A 21,401-nucleotide genomic window follows, 5' to 3' on the forward strand; every position below is an offset into this window, starting at 1 on the left:
TATACTATCGGCTTGGAACAAAGGGTTCAAGCTCTAGATTCCCAATGTGTCTGACTCCAAAGCCTACGGCCATATCACCCTGAAAGTACCCGATCTCGTCAGATTTTGGAGGCTAAGCAGGGTCAGACCTGGTTAGTGCCTGGATGGTAGACCACCTGGAAATAGCAGGTGCTGTAGGCTGGGTATGCCAGAGCCTCAGTTTATGGTTGATAACCAAAAATCTGCAAAGGAGAAAATCCTTCCTTCAGTTACCTGGGAAATGGTAACAACATATGCCAACTTTTTTTGGGTTTGGGAGCAGTCCTGGAAGAGGAAACTGTCCAAGAGAAGTGGCCCAGATCAGAAAGGGCCTTGCCCATTAACATTCTAGAAATTCAGGCAGAGCACTTGGTCCTGAGGGCCTGAATGTTCAGTTTACGGAATTGTCCTGCCAGGATTCAATCTGACAATGCCACAGCAATGGCCTATATTAATCACCAAGGGGGCATAAGAAGATGTGCAGCCCAGAGAAAGGTGAATCGTATCCTATCTTGGGCAGAAATTAATGTACTTTGCCTATCGGCAGTCTTCATTCTAGGAATAAAAAATTGGCAGGTGGACTACTTGATTCGCCAGCAGTTGTTCCCAGGAGAATGGTTCCTTCACCCCCATATCTTCCTGTCAATATGTCAAAGATGGGGGATCCCAGACATAGATCTGTTTGCATCCAGGTTCAACAAAGAAATCAACAACTTTGTGTCAAGAACAAAGGATCCGCTAGCATGTGGAACAGATGCCTTGCTATTCCCATGGAATCGATTATTCTGCCTGCGTCCATGACTTCTTCGCAGGATCAAGCAGGAAGGGAAGTCGGTGATTCTTGTGGCCCCCAGCGGGGCCCAGGAAATCCTGGTATGCAGAGATCGTAAAGATGGCAGTAGGGGACCCATGGACCCTACCGCCACGGCCAGACCTTCTTTTGCAAGGTCCGGTATTCCATCCTACTTTACAAACGCCAAATTTAACAGTTTAGCTATTGAGACCCACACTCTGAAGAAGCGTGGGCTGTCAGGTTCAGTGGTTTCTACCTTGGTTATTGGAAGGGAGCCGGCCTCCATAATTATATATTATGGAGTCTGGGAAGCATATGTCTCCTGGTGTGAAACCAGGGGTTACCCCCCAGGAAATAGGTCAAAGGTAGAATCCTTGACTTTCTGCAGATGGGGTGAGAAATAAAGCTGGCCTTGAGTGCTTTCTAAGGACAGGTCTCAGCCTTATCTGTATTATTTCAATGACCACTTGCTTCGCATTCTTTGGATCGTAACTTTATTCAGGGGGTAACACGGCCAGTCTCCAGTTAGGTCACCCCATAACCCTTGGGACTTGAATTTAGTTTTGTCAGCATTACAAAACAGCCTTTTTTTGGGCCGATACGACAGATTCCCTTGGTCCTTTTTGACAAGGAAACTATTTTTTCTGGTAACCATATCTGCTGCAAGAAAGGATATCAGAATTGGCTGCTCTTTTTTGTAAAGAGCCATATTAATATTGTTTTCAAAGATAAGGTAGTATTGCGTCCTCATTGTAACTTTTTACCGACGATAGTATCAGGTTTTTATCTAAACTAGAATATTGTTCTACCTTCATTTTTTTCCAGAACCCTGTTCTATGGAATAAAAATCACTACATTCTCTTGATGTGGTGAGAGAAGTCAAAGTCTACTTAAAGGCGACTGCTCAGTTTCGGAAAACGGATGTTTTGTTTGTGTTGCCTGAAGGTCCTAAAAGAGGACAGGCAGCATTGAAATCTACTATTTCTGAATGGATTCGACAAGTAATCGTTCAAGCTTATGGTTTAAAGAGGTAGTTTCTACCCTCTCAAATCAAAGCGCACTCCTCTAGGGCTGTTAGTGCTTCGTGGGCAGTGCATCACCAAGCCTCCATGGCTGAAATCTGTAAGGCCGCAACTTGGTCTTCAATCCATACATTTACCAGATTCTATCAGGTGGATGTAAAAAGACATGAGTATGTCGCCTTTGGGCGCAGTGTACTGCAGGCTGCAGTATAAGTCCTCTAATCTCATGGTGCCCTACATTTGTTGTGTCTCCCTCCCCTCAGTTGGAATTACTCTGGGACATCCTACATAGCAATTACCATGGCTCTGTGTCCCGTGATGTACAATTAAAGAAAATAGGATTTTTATAACAGCTTAACTGTAAAATCCTTTTCTTTTGAAGTACATCACGGGACACAGAGGTCCCGCCCCTCTTTCTAGTATACATGTGTATTGCTTTGCTACAAAACTGAGATACTCCCAGTATGGGAGGGGTTATATTGGGAGGAAACTTCTTGTTTAGGGTGTGCCAGTGTGCAGCACCTGAAGGTGGACTATAATCGACATTGTAATTACTATGGCTCTGTGTCCCGTGATGTACTTCAAAACAAAATGATTTTACAGGTAAGCTGTTATAAAAATCCTATTTTATGTGTCTATATATGCACATTACTTTTAAAGCAAAGCTTCAGCCCCCCTATACTTTTAGTATAAGAACACTTACTTGTCCAGGGATCCAGCAATGTCGTCACCTGAGCCCATTCTTCAATCCTCTCCAGGGGTGCAGGCGCCAACATCTGAAGCAAGGGAAACAGGAAGTGAAGCCTTCTGTAGTCTTCTGGGACCTGTGGTGTGTGAAAACGTCTGGCTCAGTTTGCCATGACAATGTGAGCCTGAAGTGGGAGCAGGTATCTGTCAAAAACAGGTACCCCCCCCCCCCCCCCCAAAAAAAAAAAAGTGCCAAATGTGGCAGCGGATGGGGGGAGTGTGCAAACAAGTGGAGCTTTCCCATTTGGGTGGAGCTCTGCTTTAAGTATTTATTTAATTGTGATATGCATGTGATAAGAATTATTATTATTATTTATTTATTGTGTTAGCCTAACGCAGATTGTTTATTTTGAAAGTATTCACACACCCTGGTTTTTGGGCTTGCACCTTCAGATGATTGGACACTGTCAAAGCTTTCAAGGAACCACCCCCTTGCGCCTCCCCTATTTTTAATTACTTTTTATAATTTTGAGATTACCTTTAACAGAGTTTTAATCTAGCTTGAGTGTTTGTTTGCACACTCTAGTTATCTGCTTTTTGATTCCTTGTATATGTGAAAATGTTTGTTTATTCTGCCATGGCTTCTACTCCTCTGTTGAATCACTTTACCAATTATTGTCACTCAGCAACTGTCACCTACTCTTCTAAGCTGAGCTCCCTGTCCAGATGTGCGGTCATACTTAATTTGACATTTTAACTTTCCTCTCCGGACCAAAAATCATAGTACATATGGTTATTGGGCAGAAACAGATGTGAGTTTCCAGGCTATTAAACCTGCAATGTACCTTTATAAAATACCAGTTCTTGCCACCTCAAAATGGCTGCCTTTCCTCAGGTAATGAGATTTATTATTTTTATGCCTTTGAATTTATGATCATATATCATGCATGCTGCATGAGGTAATAAGGGGTCTTGATCTTGTAAGTTAATTGTTTAGTAATCACTGAATCTTTAAATCTACAAGGATGACCTTGTGCTGGACAACATAGAGATGATGAACTTGAAATGATTTTTACCAATGGAAAACTTAAATGATTTTACAGTTATGCTAAATCAAATGAATTTTACACTGCCTTGCTACTCTACATATATCTAGGGGCCTATTTTTAAAGCTGGGGAGGAAGGTTTTCTCCAATTATTATTTGCCATATTTCATTCAACTAATTGATAAACATTTTCTAGTCTCGTTATTTTCTGTTTTCTGTTGTTTCTGTCACAAATTTGCACATGGTATTTTGTGCAGGGATTCACAGAGATCATTTATATGGATGATAAAAATCATGAAAAATGATCATTTCAGTGAAATGTTGGCATCCACATATCATATAATTTGGATGGTTGTTACATAGCTACAACGCTGGTCAGGTTGAAAAAAAGACACAGGTCCACCTAGTTCAACTAATAGAAAAACATAAGCAAAAAAGAAAACCTCCATATACACAGTCCTTTACGCAAAATTGATCCAGAGGAAGGCAAACAAACAAACAAAACAAAACAAAAAACAATAAAGCACAATCCAATTTGCTCCAGCTGGGGAAAATTTTCTTTCTGATCCCCCAAGACGCAATTGGATATTCCCTGGATCAACCTTCCCTATAAATATTAGTATCCAGTTGTATATATTGTGCATTTAGGAAAGATTCCAGGCCTTTTTTTTTAAACAATCTAATGAGCTGTCTATTCCACATTTTCACAGCTTTTAGTGTGAAGAATCCTTTCCGTATCTGGAGGTTAAATCTTTTTTTTTCTCTGTGCGTAAAGAGTATCCCCTTGTCCTCTGTAATGACCTGAAAGTAAATAACGCAACACCAAGTTCACTATATGGACCACTTATGTATTTATACATGGTTGTGATGTCCTGCTATTTTATTTCTTTCATTTTCCTTGAAGATGAACTATAGGCAAAAAACACTATAGGCAATTAAACACAATGTTGAAATATACATAGGTGGCCTGTCTCCTTTAACAAAGGCTTTGTAATCCTGTCTTGTTACTTTTATGATTCATAAAATTTTACTAGACAGCATAGCCTGGAGGGCAATGCTTTTTCCTCTGTTAGAGTGAAGCAATACAGTATTGTCACCTTCCTGCACACAGCCTGCTCATTGGCCAGTGAAAGAGCAGTCAAATACTGATAAGTCATGAATTCTGCTAACTCTGATCTCTCTATGTTAAGGCATCATTCACACGATCGTAACACTGCTGTAAACATTTACTGATCAAAAACAAAAGTTCCTGCATAATAATCAATAAGTAGAATGCTTAAAAATTGTCCTGTTTATCCTTTTTTCAATGCCATACGTGTACACTTAAGATCAAAATTAGAGAACAACCTACAATTTCCCAAATTTTATGGTCACTGCTTAGTCCTATTCGAAATTATCTAAACAGGAGTAAAAGAGCAGTTTTGTTAAGCATATTTCCTGAGTTACATATACTTTGAATCACAGAATAAAAAACTTCAGTGAGATATGAAAAAGAACATTGATCAAAATTAGAGACCTCCCTTTCCAGTCTTCACTGACTTTGCAAGATGGTGAGCTGTTCTAAAGTGACTGAAACCCTCCGGCAGTAGGTTGTCCAGATGAAGGCCAAAGGGATGACCCTTTCAGCCATAGCAAGAGGAGGTTGTTCCAAACCTGTGATTTCCAGTATATTGCATCTTTACAGCGTCGCAAACCCATTCTAGTCCCCCAAGAAGGCTGGTCGTTCACGATAGACAAATGCAAGGGGGGACAGAATAATGCAGATAAACTCAATGGGCAATCATTTCAACAATGTACAAATACCATACTGGTGACCCCACAATAGGAATAAAACTTTTCCATGTAAGGGAATTTAATAAGACACGTAGCCATTCACTAAAATTAGAAGAAAAGCGGTTTAACTTTAAACTGCGTAGAGTGTTCTTTACTGTAAGAGCGGTTAGGATGTAGAATTCCCTTTCACAGGCAGTGGTTTCAGCGGGGAGCATCGATAATTTCAAAAAACTATTAGCTAAGCACCTGAACGACCACAACATACAGGGATATACAATGTATTACTGACATAAAATCACACTTATAGGTTGGACTTGATGGACTTGTTTCTCTTTCTCTACCTTGCCTACAATGTAACACTGCAGCTGTGATTGCTCGCAAGTTCAGTGCTGAACAGAGTAATGATCTGTCTTGTCATACAGTGTCTCGTCGATTAAGAGAATTTGGACTGAAAGCCCACTCTACAGTGACCAAACCTCTCATCAGCAGAAAGAATTAAAAGGCTAGACTAACCTTTGTTGTGTGGCTAGAGGAGAACTGGTCCTAAGTTCACTTTAGTGATGGAAGCATGTTTCACTTATTTGGGTCCGATGCGAAACATTATGTTCATCGTTAAACTGGGGAAAGACTGAACCCAAAGTGTGTAAAGAAGTCAGTGAAAGATGGAGGGGGAAGCATCATGGTTTGGGGGATGTTTACTGCAGCATACATGGCAGAGTGAATGCAAATGTTTATCAGAACCTTCTTGGACAACATGCGGTTCCTTCCCTGCGTTCATCACCCAACCAGCCAGCAATTTTCATACACAACAATGCCCACTGTCACACAGCAAAATGGGTAAATCAGTTCCTTGAAGCTGAAAGCATTGAAATAATGAAATGGCCAGCCCAGAGTCCTGATCTAAACCCAATAAAAAACCTCTGGAGAATGGACAAAGTTATGGCCAAGAAGCCCACTACAGTCGCCGAACTGTTTAGGAGACTAGAAGAAGAGTGGAACAAAAATCACACCAGAGCAGTGTGAGAGACTAGTGATGTCCTGTGGCTGCAAATGTGCTGAAGTCCTTCAAAGCAAGGGCCGTTACACTTCCTACTAATTGTTGATTGTTGTAACCTTCAGAAATGTTAGTTGTAATCTTTCTCTATTCTACAGTCATTGCTGTTCTCTAATTTTGATAATTGTGTTTTCCACAAAATGAAGTTTTTTTTTGTTGAAGTGCCTTGGTTATTTTGAAAAACACTGTTCTATTAGCATGGTATAGCCACAACAAAAAGTCCAAGTGTTGAGCAATCAAGATTAATTTTGTTCTGAAAAAATCAAGTGTTAATAAATTGTTCTCTAATTTTGATCTCCAGTGTATATCCATGTCCTCAGACTCAAATTTTTGATTTTCCGAGGAGGGGCTGAGGAGTTTTTTGTAGCTGGATCGGGTCTGCTCCCCTTGTAATTACCAGCAGGCAGTGGGTGGATTCCTTAGCCAATTGACAGCGAACTATTTGTTATAGGCTATAGAATCTGCCTGCTGTCAATTGTAAGGTGAGACCGAACCTGATGGGAAACTAGTGTCTCGGCTTCCCCGTTAGGTTCTGCAAACTATCAATGTGTCACTGGTTACTAGAAGCTTGTTGGCTGTGATACTGACAGCATCCTTGACAAAGAGTGAGAGGTGAGAAAAAGGTAGCTGTATGACAGCTTAATGTATCATTATCAACAAATGTATGTAATTATTTTTGAATTAAGTGGCACTAATACACTACTTTCTAAAAGTGGTGCTATTAGAGACCACCTGAATGTGCTACACAAGAAGATAAAGATACCGACAGCAGGGATTTTAGAATTTGGCACAGGCCATTTTAAAGAGGCCATTTGCCTGTAATGCAAGCCTGTGAGCTGCAATATTCCCTAAAGTGGAAGTGAACCAATCAATTTAACAGTTACAAAAAACAGTTACATTTCCAGCAAGTTATGGGAATGTAACTGTCACATTGGTTGTACTCTCCAGCAAACTGTCAAACCATCCAATGGCTGGTGTTGTAACTGATCACATGTGCAGCGTCATGACAGTTGAAGATTACACAGAGGCCAAGATGGCAGCTTCCTTGACTGAAAATGATAAGAGGGTTTACTTCCACTTTAATGCACACATATGTATGTGTGTATGTATACACTGATCAGCCAGGACTTTGTGACCTCTGACCTAATATTGAGTAGGTCCCTCTTTTGCCACCAAAATAGCCTTGATGCTATTAGCACATTATTTACATCCTGTTGTCAGGGCTGGGCTCAGCCCTTCCTTCTCAAAGCTGGCCGCTCAGCTGTCAGATAATTGCTAGCTCCTATCTCTCCACAGTGACTCACCTGTTGATGATATCCTGCTCGTCAATCCTGCCTACTTAAAGTGGAGTTCCACCCACTTTTACAACTCTTCAGCATCCCTCACTAAACTGTGCACTTTAAACAAATTGGATATTTAAAAAACATTTTTCTCAGCACCTACTGTATATCTGCTGTATTCATTTTTCACTTCCTCCTCCCTGGCCGTGGCCCATCATATCATTTTCTGTTTGCAATGCCTTCTGGGAAGGGGTGGCAACTTCCTCTGACACTGTCGTTGCTATGGAAACCTGACCTGAAATCTATTACACTGCTTGTGCTGCACTGAGCATGTGCGAGATCTGCAAGGATGAGATCCAGGAAGAAATACAGTCTGGTTTCAGATGCCCACACTTAAGATGGCCACGGCCTGCTGTAAGTTTATAAAATAACAAACTACTGCTATTAACCTAACAAAACAGACCTTAGTTTACAGACTAACTTTACTAGAATACATTAAGCTTGTGTATTATAGGGGTATTTTTATTTAAAAAGTATAATTTCGGCCGGAACACCACTTTAAGCCGTCCAGTCCAGATGATCTCTGCCTTCGCCTTGGTCACATCTCTAGAGACGCTCTCCTGTGTTCCTGTTAAAGACTTGCTTGGCTGACATTCCTTCTGGCTCCAAATCTTGCTTACTGTTCTACTACGCTCATCTCTGGCTCTCTGACGTTTTGGCTTGTCTGACTATCCGTTCTGGTTCCTGAACTCTGGCTATGTTTTGACTACGTTGTGAAGTGGAGCCTTTATGGATGAGACTTGTTTTTCCATGTTTTATCCTCCAGATACATGATTCGATTGAGATCTGAGGAATTTGGAGGCAAAGTCAACATTTTAAATTTTTGTTGTTGTGTTCCTCAAACCATTCTTGGACCATTTTTACAGTGTGGCAGCAGGGCATGTTATCCTGCTGAAAGAGAATGCCATTTCCATGAAGGGGTGTACTTGTTCAGCAACAATCCTTAGGTAGGTGGTACAGTGTCAATCATCTACATGATTGACAGGAACCAAGATTTCCCAGCAGAACATTGCCCAAAGCATTACACTGCCTCCCATGGCTTGCCTTCTTCCCATAGTGCATCCTGGTGCCATCTCTTTTCCAGGTAATTGATGCACACTCACCCAGCATCCACATAAAGGTAAAAGAAAACATGATTCGCCAGACCAAGCCACCTTATTCTATTGCTCCGTTGATCAGTTTTGATGTTCACCTGCCAATTGTAGGAGCTTTTGGCTGTGGACACAGGTCATCATGGGCACCATGGCTGGTCTGCAGCTACACAGCCCTATACACAACAAAATGCAATGTCCATATTTTCTGCTTTCAACACATTAACTTCAGGGACAGCCTGTTTACTTGCTGCCTAATGTATTCCACCGACCTTCAGATGCCATTGTAATGACATAATCAGTGTTATTCACTTAACATGTCAGTGGTCATAATGTTATGACTGATCAGTGTATATATAATGTAGTATATTGTAGAAGACTCATAAGTATAGCACAGTGTGATGTGCCTGAGTGCTCTTGAAGAAAAACTTGAAGGCCAATATAGTAAGAGTGGGTATTAGCGGTTTAGACATTAATGACAGTGTGTTATTTTGAGGGGACAGCAAATTTACACTGTTATACAAGCTGTACACTCACTACTTTACATTGTAGCAAAGTGTCATTTCTTTAGTGTTGTCACATGAAAAGATATAATAAAATATTTGACCATTTATTTTGACATTGATCAGTGTTGCCAACCTACCAGATTGAAATGTACTGACACGACACCAAAAATTTACTGGCACAGCCAAGTGCTTACTGGCATTTCCAAAAGTTCCAAAATGAGTTGTAAGTGCAAATGTTAGTATTTAGGCTACAAAAAAGTACAATATGCAATTAGCAATATGATATAAGGTAGATATTAAGGCAAAAACATATTTCTTATTTAATTTTTGATATAGTAAGTAATTAGCTCAGGGACAGGACTCAGGAGGGCAAAAAATTAGAATGGGCAGCACACACATGAATTTGACTCTCACAGTGACGCTGACAGCAGTGTGCAGCAGCAAAGATGATGATGACATCTCATGACACGTCCCCTCCTGAGTCAGTCTCTCTCCACGCCAGGTGGTCCCTTCAGTCCACTTCAGTTCAAACAGCACTGACAGTCCTGCTCCTGGCTTACCTTGCTCCCGCCCCACAGATCTGGACATGATGCTCTGGCTGCTCCGCTTGGCCTTGCACCATGACATTACACAAAATGCACAGGCACCGCCTCCACCACCCACTGAACACACTGTAGCAGGCACTCGGATGGTCTCAGTCGGCTCCAGACCAGAACTGGGCATATGCACTTCCAAGCTGAGCGTCGCAGCCATATTTTTTACTGGCAACTTTTTTCTTTCACTGCCATTTGCTGGCAGGAGAAAAGTGTCAAATGTTATAACATATGATAACATATTCAACCAAAAATAATGTCCAACACCCATGAACAAATGAATATAAAATTAAGAAATGTCCATCAATTAATAAACATGTGAAGTCTTCTGTGACATGGAAAATGCTGTGTTCAATCCACCACCAGTGAGAAAGATTGGCAGTTTGCAGTTTTACTGTACTTTCTGTCTGGAAACTGCAGAACGACCATGGCATCAAAAAAGCGCGCCTCTACCTCAAAAGCGGCATATGACCTGCTGGAAAACAGCGACCGCGATACAGAATCACTTGCAGAATTGAGTGATAGCGATTCGTGAGAAAGTTTGTCATCAGGCATGGAAAGCGATTTCAGCGATGATCCTGCGACTGTGCCCAGTGATGTGCGGACTTGGTGCTCGATTGACTGCGGTACGGAGCACGCAGCGCCCCCAAGATTCCCGTTTTACTGGAGCACCCGGTATCAAAATGGAGGTTGAAGATAACAACCCCTTTGCATACCTCCAACTCTTTTTGACTGATGAGGTTATAGAAAAAATTGTTACGGAGACAAATCGGTACCAGGAGCAACAAGCTGCTACGCATCAAAGGTTTGCAAGGAGCGGAAAGTGGGAACCAGTAACCAAAGAGGACATCTGGAAGTTTCTGGGCCTCATAATTCTTCAGGGAGTGGTGGGGAAACCCCTCTAGAAGTGGTCTTGGACAACCAACAAATTATTAGCCACTCCTTTTTTTGGCACGGTCATGTTGGAGTACAAATTTTCTCTGATAATGAAGTATTTGCACTTTCAAAATAATGAAGAATTTGATGAGACTTCTCATCCAGCACCAAAACTGAAAAAGATTTGGGAGGTATATCAAATTATTCAGAAAAATTTCAGCAGATCTATGTACCAGATAGAGACATCAATATCGACGAAAGTCTAATGGCCTACAAAGGAAGACTCAGCTGGATACGGTATATCGCGTCTAAGAGAGCACGATTTGGCATAAAATCATTCATGCTCTGTGAATCCAGCACTGGTTACATATGGAATTCGGTCCGTTACACTGGGAAAGGAACCAAATTCAACGAAAGATTCAGTAATTATGGAATGACAACTGCTTCAGTTCTTACTTTGATTGAGCCATTGCTGAATCAGGGGTACTGTGTAACCACAGATAATTTTTACACTTCTCCAGAACTCTATGAGTTCCTTCTACAGCACAAGACGGATGCATATAGGGCCGTTAGAGCTAACCGGCGTGACATGCCGCCAACCTTTGGCAATAAAAAGCTCAAGGCAGGAGAAATAGTTGCCTGGCAGAAAGGCAAAATGATGGCGCGACAAAAAAGATGTGTGCCTAATAGAGGTCGACCGATATGGGTTTTTCTCTGGCCGATGCCGATATTTAGAAATCGCGGTGGCCGATGGCCGATATGTGATGCCGATTTTTTTGGGCCGATATATTAGGCCGATTTTTTTTTTTCCCTTCATCTCATAAAATCGAACAGTTAGACCCCTTTCACACTGGGGCGTTTTTCAGGCGCTTTTGGGCTAAAAATAGCGCCTGTAAAGTGCCTGTAAAACGGCTCCCCTGCAGTCTCAGTGTGAAAGCCTGAGTGCTTTCACACTGAGGCGATGCGCTGGCAGGATGTTAAAAAAAAAAAGTCCTGCAAGCGGCATCTTTGGAGTGGTGTATACCGCTCCTCCACCACTCCTGCCCATTGAAATGAATGTGCACCGCTGCCGAAGCGCCTGCAAAGCGTTTCGGCAGCGGCGCTTCAGGGGCGCATTTAACCCCTTCCTCGGCTGGTAGCTGGGTTATAAGCGCCCTGCTAGCAGCCGAATAGCGCCGCTAAAATGACGGTAAAGCGCAGCTAAAACTAGCAGCGTTTTACCGTCAACGCATGCCTGCTCCAGTGTGAAAGCAACCTTAAATGATACAGAAAATGTTTTACATTTAAACATTTATTAAACAAAACAAACCTCCAATCAGTTCATTTGTATGTAGAATTTAGATAAAAAAAATAAAAAAAACTATATTTTGAATATTAAATACCCAAAAACAGGTAATCAAAACTTTTGGATGGAAAAAAAATGGGCTAACTTTACTGCTTAGTTTTTTTTTAAATTTATTAGTGTATTTTTTCAAAAAATATTGCGTTTGAAAGACCGCTGCGCAAATACCGTGTGACATAAAATATTGCAACAACCGCTATTTTATTCCCTAGGGTCTCTGCTAAAAAAAAATATATAATGTTTGGGGGTTCTAAGTGATTTTCTAGCAGAAAATACAGGATTTTTACTTGTAAGCAACAAGTGTCAGAAAAGATTTAGTCTTTAAATGGTTAAACTGAGAGCTTCTACACAGGGAGCTCAGTTCATTCATAAGTGTAAACATTGTATCCTTCAGGTTCTTTTTATCAGATTTGGCAGGCTGCCCAGAGGAGGGGAGAAGTCTCTTCACAGAAGTTTTCAGGCAACTTGTATTGACTTCTATTACAGAAGTCATTTGCAAGTCCTATGATAGCGGCCTTTTTTATCAGCATAATCGGCCGATGCCGATTAAGTAAAAAACACCAAATATCGGCCGATATATTGGTCGACCTCTAGTGCCTAATGAGTACTATTCACAACACCTCTACTGTCATGGTACACACACAGATGTAATGAAACCACAAGTCGTGATGGACTACAACAACACCATGGGAGGTGTTGACAGAGCTGACCAGGCCATGACATTTTATCAAGCCATGAGAAAGCAACAAAAAAAATATTACAAAAAAATCTTCAGGCATCTTCTTGAACAGTGCCTGTGGAATGCCTTCATTCTTCTAAAAAAGAGTGACAGGCTTGTGGTTCATGCGGACTTTGTTTGCAAAGTTGCTGAACTTATATTTCTCAAGCACCAAACACCAATGACTGTAAATGGATCTGGACGTCGTGCTGCTGGCGTTGTGAACCTGGAACGCCTGACTGGTTGTCACTTTATGTACCACATTCCACCAACGGAAAAGAAGTCAGCACCCACAAGGATGTGTGTGGTTTGCTGCTCTAAGCATGACGACACTGGAAGGAAAATCAGAAAAGAAACCAGGTTCTATTGTCCTGATTGTGACGTTGGACTTTGTGCTGTACCATGTTTTAAAATTTTCCATACCTGGGACGTTTACTGAAGCAATACGACTACTATATTGCACCCTTGTTTGGCCAAAAAAATGTCAGTGTTTTTGATTATATTATTTACTAAAATGTATTGAATAAAAAGTATTATTATTATTATATTATTATTTGTTATTATTTATAGTTATTTATTATATTATAATTTATGATTTTGTGTTTCAAACTTTATCATACCCGAGATGTCTACTAGACTCTGGTGTGGACAGATTTAAGTGAGTTATTCTTAAGAATTACAGGCCTACAATATAAAACGGCAAATTTCCATGCAAAATAATGGTACCGCTTTCAGCACCTAAAATCTGAAATAATCATACCGCCAGGGAGTTTAAGCGCTATGGGCGGAAGTAACGTTTTGACGTCGCTTCTGCCCTGCAGTGGTATGGGGACGGGTGGGGGCCATCTTCCCCTCACTCGTCTCCATGCCACTGACCTGAGAGGATCTGATCGCCTCCGCCACTGCCGACGTCACCGAAGCGCGCCCCTCTCACGCCGCTGATTAAAAGTGATCTTGCGGCGAATCCGCCGCAGAGACCACTATTATCGCAAACCGGACCGACGGCCGAAAAAGAGGATACTGGGGTTATGGCAGCTAGCTGCTGCCATAACAACGATATTCCTCTTCAAAGTTAGGATGTATATCGGCGTGCAGCGGTTCGGAAGTGGTTAAGGTCTACATAAATTGACAGCGCTATATAAGTATCTATAAAAAATAAAATGTGCTGGAAAAACAATCTGATCCATGGAGGCCCCACCTTGCAACTTAAAGGATCTGCTACTGACAAGCGGTGCCAGATATCACATCATTCCTTCAGAGGTCTAGTGGAGTAGTTGCCGCTAAGGTATATAATAGGTAGGGGCAGCACAGTGGTGTAGTGGGTAGCACTCTCACCTAGCAGCAATAGGGTCGCTGGTTCAAATCCCGACCACGGCACCACCTGCCTGGAGTTTGCACGTTCTCCCTGTGCCTGCGTGGGTTCCCTCCGGGTACTCCGGTTTCCTCCCACACTCCAAAGACATGCTGGTAGGTTAAAAAGCGCCCTGAGGCGATTCAGTTCGCATAGGTAGCTCTATACAAGTCACTCATTCATTCATAGGTGGTCTTAATGTTATGGCTGATCAGTGTATTTGCAAGAATGCTTACATACTACTCTTTCTGTATTGGAATACAGTATGTTTGTAATTTATTTTAATATACTATAATGCTCCAGCTAGACATGTTTGAATTGTAGTTTTGCAGAGACTAGCAACAGCAAGCTGTGACTTGCAACTCTGTAGTGTCTTTACACCATAATGAATTATTAATCCATGCCTATTGTCTTTTTATTTGTCACTCCTGCTTGGATCCTCCAGTCCTTTATGAAATAAGCAGCATAAGGATTATTTGCAACATACGGGAACCCAGTGCAGCCAATGAGTAATCCTCTTTTATTGTTTTTTTTTTTTTAATTATAGTTACATAGTCAGGTTGAAAAAAAGACGCAAGTCCATCTAGTTCAACCAAAAAAAAAAAATAAATAAACACAATCCCAAACTGTATACACAATCCTATACCCACAGTTGATCCAGAGTAATGGTGGCGATCTGCGATTTTTATCGTATGGCAGACACATCGGATACTTTTGACACCATTTGGGACCATTGTCCTTTATTCAGCGATTGCTGTAAAAATTCACTGATTACTGTGTAAATGACACTGGCAGGCAAGGGGTTAAAGGGGGCGATCAAGGGGTTAAGTGTGTCTTAGGGAGGTGTTCTAACTGTGGGGGGGATGGGCTACCACTGACATGACAGCGATCGCTGCTCCCGATAACAGGGAGAAGTAGATCCCTGTCATGTCACTAAGCAGAACAGGGAAATGCCTTGTTTACAAAGGCATCTCCCCGTTCTTCCGCTCCGTGACATGATCGCAGGCCCCCGGCAGACATCGGGGACACGCGGGCACGGTCATGAAGTATGCAGTGGGTGCGCGCGCCCACAATCCCGCGATTTAAAGGAGACTTACCTGTACGCCCATTTGCCCAGCCATGCCATTGTGCTGACGTACATCGTCGTGCGCTGGTCGGCTAGTGGTTAAACAGTTAACGCAAAACATTCTTCGTTCTTGTGATGTTCTTCGTTCTTGTGATGACACAAGATTTCTCAATTTCATTCCCCTTGACGATTGTGGTCAGTTCGAGACTGTGAATTATGCTAACGGGGACACAGACTGTAATAAGAACCTGACAGTGGTTCTAAACCAGGGGTGTCAAACTCAACTTCATATTGGGCTGCATCAGCATTACGGTTGCCCTGTTGTATCTGCAAGACTAGATGTCCAGAGCACCCCGACACCCTCCCTTACTTTGAGCTGCTGCCGGGAAGAAGCTGGAGATGGAGCTGGGAAGCAGAATGTTTAGGGTCTGGAGGAGGACCAGAGGAAGGTTGGTGTCAGCTGTCGGAGTCTTCTTCATGCTGAGACCAGTGGGTGCTGTAGCTGCATAGAGAGATGCAGGATCTGTAGGAGGAGTTCTGTCGTCCTCTTTTGCTGTCGAATGCTGACATGGGGGGCAGAGATGAGCCTCTCTGCGGCCGCATGGAGAAGTGCAGGATCTGGTGGAGGATTTCTGTCCTCCTCTCTGCTGCCAACTGCTGAAACAAGGCGGGTCAAAGATGAAGGTGGTATGACAGCCAGAGGAGAGGTGCACGGGCCACATTAAATGGCCTGGGGGGCCTAATTCGTCTCACAGGCCTTGTGTTGGACACGTGTTCTCAACCTTCACTTCCAAATCGGAAAGAAAAAAGGTTTGCCCATAGTTTAGCCCCGTATACATGGGCGCAATGTCAGGAGACATTGGCCGTTCAATAAAAACCAGCCAACATTCGGCCCATGTATATGTCAAGCTGTCTGTCGGATGAGCATGCTGGAAAACCAGCAGTTGACCGGCTCCAGGCCCATTGGCTAAGAGTGCACACCGGACTGTTCTGGCGTAGGGGAGACATCACCCTGTCAGAACACAACAGCTCAGCAGGGGAGATCACTGTACTAACATCGGATTGTTAGTACAGCGGCTCCGACCGGAGCTGTCAGATTTTTTTGTTCAATAAAAACGAATGTGTGTACCAGGCTTTAAACTCTGTTTTGTTTGCAGGTTCTTCTCTCCCTTAAGGAGACATTGTAATCATTAGAACCCTTATAGGTTGAAAAATCATGCAATGTTAGTTTGCACTTGGTGTCTTGTTCAGAAATAACTTTTATTTAAGCCCACAGTTTTGCAGTTTTTATTATTTTGCAAAGTATTTCATTAGCACACTTATACATTTTGTCATCCTTAGTATAATGGTGCACTTGTGACCTGCACCAATTCGAGAAATACCTCCCACCCCTGTTTTCTTCCCCGGAGGAACATTTTTACAATCAAGCAAAAATTTGGCTGTGCTGTTGGAAGATATTTTCTCTCAGTACAAGGCACATCAGTTCACCCAGATTTCTTCATAAAAATAAAGTACTGTGGCGGGCTTTCATGCGCACATCATGAAAATGTATATTTGTTATATGGAGTAGATGTCAGTCCTAGTTCAGTGTTCTTTGCTGCATTCAGAAAAGATTGCTATGAGCTGATGAATATGTGCATGACTTTTGTGTAAGATTTACTTTGAGATTATATAGATTTAGAAATTTTGGCTGACGTATATATTTTTTTGTGCGTTTTTTCTGTTGCTATGAGTGTGTGCTGCAATATCATTTGGTATTATCTTCCCCACAGGCTGCTATGCAGTCTGACCTGCTTGTTTGGCTTTGGCTGGTTAGTGTGATTACACAAGGAGAGGTCAGTGTGTACCTGTGCCCGGTATGCTTTGATGAACGGAGAATGTCTGTCTGGGTTTGTGCTTTCAGCCAAATTCTAGTTTTGCAAACTGTCAAGCTTTGTGTTTTCCATCATGTCTGCTGTAATAACCTGGGAGTGTCAAGCATTCATATGAAGGGTCTAATGGCAAAATTACATGTTTGAAAAAAAAATATTCCTTAAAACTATTATAGTTTATTGCATAATCTTACAAAATAGACTTTACAGTCGTTTTTGTTATAAAATATTGTGCAGTTTCATTTATTTTTATTTATTTGAATAGAGCTGAAGCTTTAGAGCTCCTTTACACCATATACACTGGAGACTATACTTGTTATTTCCACAGCCCCAATGCAGGGATTATTTACTAAAACTGGAGAGTGCAGTGTTTTTGCATGCAGTTTTCACACATTTTGCGCTTTTACATTTTTTTTTCTTTAACCACTTTGATACTGGGCACTTTCACCCCCTTCCTTCCAGGACCAATTTTCAGCTTTCAGCGCTGTCACACTTTGAATGTCACACTTTTTCAATTGCGCTGTCATGTAACACTTCACTCAAATTAAATTTTTATCATTTTTTTTCACACAAATAGAGCTTTTTTTTTGGTGGTATTTAATCACTGCTGGGGTTTTTATTTTGTACGCTACAAATAAAAAAGAACAAAAATTTTCCAAAGAAATGCATTTTTCTTAGTTTCTGTTATAAAATTATGCAAATAAGTAATTTCTCTTGATAAATTTTGACCAAAAATGATGCGGCTACATTTCTTTGGTAAAAATAACCCAAATCAGTGTTTATTTGGTGTTGGCAGTGATGGGGGACAGACAGATTTTTTTATTGGGACAATAAATGTGTATAGGGACAGGGGTATATCAGTGTTACTTGGTGTACTTTTGTATGGTGATCTGTAACAGCTCTCTGTGTAAAATCATCCTAACACAGAAAGCAGTCACAGATCTGCAGATTCCCACTCTCCCCCCCTACCCTGAGCTCTCACTGAGCTCGGCGGGGAGACCTGTCACAGAGACACACGTCTCTGTTTACATTGTGACGGCTGTGATTGGACACAGCCGTCAGGTGATCGGGAGGGCCAATCACAGCGCCAATATCCCAATCTCTGCTCAGCTGGATCCTGTGATCAGAATGATCACAGGATCGAGCCACAGCGCACCTTGTGGCCACGCTGCGAGCACTCTTTCTGAGGGATGTTCCTGAACGTGCACTCAGAACAAGGAAAGGACCACCCGGCCCTTTATGTGCAGTGGCCAGGTGGGAAGTAGTTAAGCGCACTGTAAAACACACTGTATAAAGCTGATTGCTAAGGAGGGGGCCGGGAAGCTAAAATTAAAAAATAAAACATTGTAGGGTCGGGGTCCCCTCAAAATCCATACCAGACCCTTATCCAAGCATGCCACCCAGCAGATCAGGAAAAGGAGGGGACGAGCAACCCCCCCAAACCATACCAGACCGCATGCCCTCAACATGGGGGGTTTAGGGCAGGGGGGGCTCTGCGCCCCCCCCCCCCACCCCAAAGCAAAGCACCTTGCGCCCGTGTTGATGAGGACAACCCTAGCCAGTGGTTGTCGGGGTCTGTGGGCGGGGTGGTTTATCGGAATCTGGAAGCCACCTTTAACAAGGGGGCCCCCCAGATCCTGGCCCCCCACCCTATGTGAATGGGTAGGGGTGCATCATACCCTTACCCATTCACCAAAACAGTGAAAGGTTAAAAAAAACAAGAGACAGTTTTTGACAATTCCTTTATTAGTAAAATAGCTCATCATTGTCTTCATCAACAAGGGGGCAAGGTGCTTTGGGGCAGGGGGGCGCAGAGCCCCCCCTGCCCCAAAGCACCTATCCCCCCCATGTTGTGGGGTTTGGTATGGTTCAAGAGGGGGGGTTTGCTCGGTCATTCCCTCCTTTTTCTGACCTGCCGGCATGCTCAGATAAGGGTCTGGTGTGGATTTTAAGGGGGAAACCCCACGCCAATTTTTTGGGGGGAATTTTTTTTGCCGGCAATTTATTTTTTTTACATTCAGCTTTCAGCGAGGACTCATCGGTTGCTAAGGATGCCGCAGCCGGCTTCCTGTTTTTCAGTGCAGCGGGTTGTGAACACTTAACAATGGTGCTGCGCTGAATAGTATGACATTTCAGTAAAGTTCTGCAAAAAAAAGTAAATGGTGTAGTACCACTGTCTCCCAACGCACTCCAGTGACTGCACAATTAGTTCAGCTTGCTGCTGTGAATGAGACCCTAAATTGTTCTTTAATAGTCGCACACATAGTAGGGTAAACACCATATGTATTTGGATTGTGGGGTGAAACCAAAGCTAACACATAGACTTGGCAGATGGTTTCTTTGGACAAAATCAAGCCAGGGAACCCACCATTGTATTTGATTACAATAATTGGCCATAGCACAATATTACTGTGATATGGCCATTTTAATTAAAGTGATACTAAACACACACTGTTTAATGTACACTTTTTAATTTAATTGTCCCTTCTATTTCTGTATGTGGATAATGGCACTGTAAATATTATAATAAAAAATATATATATTCCTATGTGATATACAGCTGTCACATGACCCAGCTCTCTCCCAGCCTGTCTGCAGGGAAACATAAGCAGGAGGAGCTTCTAGCCCTCTGCTGCTGGTCACATGTTAAAAAAAAAAAAAAAGCAGTCTTTGGAATGCAGAGTAAAAATTAAAAAATAGCAATAAACTGCTTTAAATTGGCATAAAAATATACAGTATTGCCCCGTACACACGGTCGGATTTTCCGACGGAAAATGTGTGATAGGACCTTGTTGTCGGAAATTCCGACCGTGTATGGGCTCCTTCACACATTTTCCATCGGATTTTCCAACACACAAAGTTTGAGAGCAGGCTTAAAATTTTCCGACAACAAAATCCGTTGTCGGAATTTCCGATCGTGTGTACACAAATCCGACGCACAAAGTGCCACGCATGCTCAGAATAAATAAAGAGATGAAAGCTATTGGCTACTGCCCCGTTTAGAGTCCCGACATACGTGTTTTACGTCACCGCGTTCAGAACGATCGGATTTTCCAACAACTTTGTGTGACTGTGTGTATGCAAGACAAGTTTGAGCCAACATCCGTCGGGAAAAATCCTAGGATTTTGTTGTCAGAATGTCCGATCAATGTCCGACCGTGTGTACGGGGCATATCTCACAAAAGTAAGTACACCCCTCACATTTTAGAACATTTTTTATCATATCTTTTCATGTGACAACACAGAAGAAAAGACACTTTGCTACAATGTAAAGTAGTGAGTGTACAGCTTGTATAGCAGTGTAAATTTGCTGTCCCCTCAAAATAACTCAACACACAGCCATTAATGTCTAAACCGCTGGCAACAAAGGTGAGTACACCCCTAAGTGAAAATGTCCAAATTGGGCCCAAAGTGTCAATATTTTGTGTGGCCACAATTATTTTCTAGCTTGAGCTAGAGTTCACCAGATTTTCACAGGTTGCCACTGGAGTCCTCCTCCATTCCTCCATGATGACATCAGAGAGCTGGTGGATGTTAGAGACCTTACGCTCCTCCACCTTCCATTTGAGGATGCCCCACAGATGCTCAATAGGGTTTAGGTCTGGAGACATGCTTGGCCAGTCCATCACCTTTACCCTCAGCTTTTTTAGCTGAGGGTAAAGGTGGTGGTCATTTTGGAGGTGTGTTTGGGGTCGTTATGTTGGAATACTGCCCTGCGGCCCAGTTTCTGAAGGGAGGGGATCGTGCTCCGCTTCAGTATGCCACAGTACATGTTGGCATTCATGGTTCCCTCAATGAACTGTAGCTCCCAGCACTCATGGAGCCCCAGACCATGACACTCCCACCACCATGCTTGACTGTAGGCAAGACAAGTGTGTCTTGCCTACAGTCAAGCATGGTGGTGGGAGTGTCATGGTCTGGGGCTCCATGAGTGCTGGGAGCTACAGTTCATTGAGGGAACCATGAATGCCAACATGTACTGTGGCATACTGAAGCGGAGCACGATCCCCTCCCTTCAGAAACTGGGCCGCACGGCAGTATTCCAACATAACGACCCCACACCATCTGAACCATCTGATGAAATCTTGGTCTCATCAGACCACAGGACATGGTTCCAGTAATCCATGTCCTTAGTCTGCTTGTCTTCAGCAAACTGTTTGTGGGCTTTCTTGTGCATCATCCTTAGAAGAGGCTTCCTTCTGGGATGACAGCCATGCAGACCAATTTGATGCAGTGTGCGATGTATGGTCTAAA

The 21,401-nt window shown here is 42.5% G+C and overlaps 1 protein-coding gene and 1 pseudogene across 2 annotated transcripts in view; both read left to right on the forward strand.

Moving 5' to 3' along the window:
- The window catches only part of RND2 (Rho family GTPase 2), a 385,775-nt gene that overhangs the window by 187,145 nt on the left and 177,229 nt on the right, over window positions 1-21,401 (forward strand). The window lies entirely within an intron of this gene.
- LOC141114697 (5S ribosomal RNA) lies at window positions 62-180 on the forward strand (annotated as a pseudogene).

This window comes from Aquarana catesbeiana, linkage group LG12 (assembly GCF_042186555.1).
Source record: "Aquarana catesbeiana isolate 2022-GZ linkage group LG12, ASM4218655v1, whole genome shotgun sequence".
Taxonomy (NCBI): Eukaryota; Metazoa; Chordata; class Amphibia; order Anura; family Ranidae; genus Aquarana; species Aquarana catesbeiana.